The 2,659-nt window shown below is 36.6% G+C and overlaps 1 protein-coding gene across 5 annotated transcripts in view; it reads left to right on the top strand.

Moving 5' to 3' along the window:
* LOC107750304 (gastrula zinc finger protein XlCGF52.1-like) overlaps positions 1 to 2,659 on the top strand; it is a 28,434-nt gene that overhangs the window by 14,199 nt on the left and 11,576 nt on the right. For 2 of the 5 annotated variants that reach the window (XM_016565625.1, XM_016565623.1), the window contains exon 1: positions 1,902 to 2,053. The exons of 1 other annotated variant lie outside the window; for it this stretch is intronic. The gene's annotated coding sequence lies outside the window, so the exon portion shown is untranslated. Of the gene's footprint in view, positions 1 to 1,890; positions 2,054 to 2,659 lie in introns of those variants that run through there. 2 more of the 5 variants (XM_016565624.1, XM_016565627.1) reach the window with 2 other exon arrangements.

Raw genomic sequence — 2,659 nt, 5'->3', positions numbered from 1 at the left:
GTGAATGTGCAAATTCACTCCCTGACATTAGATGGCACTTAATGAAAAACAGAAATACCCGATCTGCAATTCCTCTCCATAACAACTCCCTCTTATCGAGATTTTTGTTGTCGCTGTCGTGTTTGTCATAAAACCCTTTGTGTTCAGACACCAATGAGACCAGCAGCTCTACATTCATCTTGCCTCAATGCATCTTCTTCGTCTACTTACTTCCTCTGATGTGAAAATGTAAACAACATGTAGTAATGTAGTAACAACTTAGTACTTCCAGGAGTAAAAGGCAAACAGGTTTTTATTCAGTCCACTACCCATATCATTCATTTCTGTAGAGGTCACCACTTTAATAAGGATCGATTGAGTTCAGCTTTGGGAACAGAAACCAACCTGTTTGGTCCTCAGTATCTTCTTGTTTCACTCTGAATGTTTCTTCAATCTTCATGTTTTCACTCTCCTCCTTAATAAACGCCATCTTCATAATCACAATAGTACACATGGTATAACACATGGATCTCAACTGCTTCACCAGGAGTTTTTCTGTATGTTTTGACACTCTGTCATGTTTAAGATGAGAATAATTGACAGAAAGAAAAAAATAATCCAATCTAAATCTCTGGGTGCGTCTCAATCAGCTCCCTTGTTCAGTAGTCAGTCAGTGCACTGGCAAGTGCTACTTAATAGCCTTTAATAGATAGTTAATGACCTTTAATGACCTGATTAGCCAAAAACACTCAAAATAAGCATTACAAATTAATAAAAGAACACAAATCACACACTTCATATTTGGTATATGATTTGTAGATTACATTTAAAAGATTACACTTAAAAGAAAACATTTTAAGTTGGTTTGTAAAAGTCGTCATTACACTACTTGTGCTTGTGTTCTCTTGCAGTGATTCCAGCAGTTCTAGTCAGAATCATTTCATGAAGCAATTGATTCAATTGACTCGAAGTTTCAAAAAGTTCAGTTTCTCCATCACTACTTGCCGGAGAATACACTGTGAATACTGTTAACTATTAACTAAATCACGATATGAGAAGTTAAATGAGATGCATCTATACTCATACATGGATGTGCTTTACTCACACAAAATAATGTTTATTATTGTTAGATAAAGCATCACAATGTTATAATTTAATAATAATTCATTAATTTAACACTGCTTGTAAACCCCATAAAATAGACTGAATGCTTTGTTTCGTTACGATGCAAACACTTTAAAAGCTTAAAATCACAAACCTTATTTTAGCCGAATAAAACACAGGAGCGTGGTGCAGTCGTGTGACGTCACATCGCCAGACCAAAATAAAAGTCCTGCCATAAACTTTGTCTTAAATTACAATATATTGAAATATAAGATATACAGTATATATCAGTCTAAAAAAAGCTGGTTATGCAATTATTAATAATAATAATTAAGGATGCACCGATACCACTTTTTCCAGTACTCGCCCGATACCGATACTTTTATTTTTGGTACTTGCCGATACCGATATTTTTATTGCATTTGTAAATTTTTTAAATATTGGGTACAGAAAGCAAAATATTATGTGTAATGTTATTTGGTTAACTTCACTTAGCCTTAATGACAGCCTGTAGTCTCCTGGGCATTCTGTCATCCAGCTTCATGCAAACCTGAACTTCATTTTTTCCCCCAGACTCGGTCCGATTAATTTTTGGTCCCAAATTTGTATCAGTTTTACTGGTGTCACAATACGCTGGAGCAAGGGAACGAGGAAGTGTCCTGCACCCACTAGTAAAAAAAAATATAAAAAATTATATCTGGTCTCTGAAGGATATACAGTTAAACCCAAAATTATTCAAATCGTACAAGAAGAAGATGTAAATTTCTATGCACTTTAGTGTTTTCAGACAGCAGCGCGTGGTCAGGACTTTTATTTTGGTATGGCACTGTGACGTCATAAGACTGCGTCGCGCTCCTGGGTTTGTTGTGATCCGGCTGAAGAAAGGTTTGTGTTCTAAAGCGTGAATGCTGCGATTTGACAATTAGAAGAAAGAAAGAAAGAAGAAGAAGCAGCAGCAGCAGCGTGTAAGGTATTTAAACATGTGGCTAAAATGTCTATTCAATTTTATAGCGTTTACAAACCACGTAAAATTGAATATAGCAGTGCAATGCTTACATTAAGAAACGTTGTTTGATGTGAGTAAAGAGCATCAGTATATAATTAATAGGTTAAAAGGTGCGTCTCATTTCGCTCCCCATCTCGAGAACCGGTTTACAGTAAACACGAATTAGGTCACTGGCAAGTACTGACGAGAGAAACGAGCTTTTTGAAACTTGAAGGCACAATATGTAAGATTTTTTAAAATAAAATATCCAAAAACCACTTGAACAGTGTTAAATATTTTGCTGACTTGTGTACTTACATTATCCCAAATGTTTCGAAGAATGTTTAAATCCAGAGAAATAAGCAATTTTAACTAGTGACACGGACCGTGTCCATAGTGTCATTGTGTCGCCTGCCAATGACGTCATAACCCCTCGATTTCCGGTTTTGTCACGCTCGTTCAGCGCCTCGTTTCGCTTCGACGGCTTTCAGCCTCACCCTGCTTCATTCTACTACGTTAATAAATCATTAGCTCATCCATGAACATGATTTCTGCCCGAGTCCCGTCGGATTGCATCGGCTGTGGGGATGA

Source organism: Sinocyclocheilus rhinocerous, unplaced genomic scaffold, assembly GCF_001515625.1.
Source record: "Sinocyclocheilus rhinocerous isolate Xijiao unplaced genomic scaffold, SAMN03320098_v1.1 scaffold2617, whole genome shotgun sequence".
Classification (NCBI taxonomy): domain Eukaryota; kingdom Metazoa; phylum Chordata; class Actinopteri; order Cypriniformes; family Cyprinidae; genus Sinocyclocheilus; species Sinocyclocheilus rhinocerous.
This window is presented reverse-complemented; position numbering and strand designations above follow the sequence as displayed.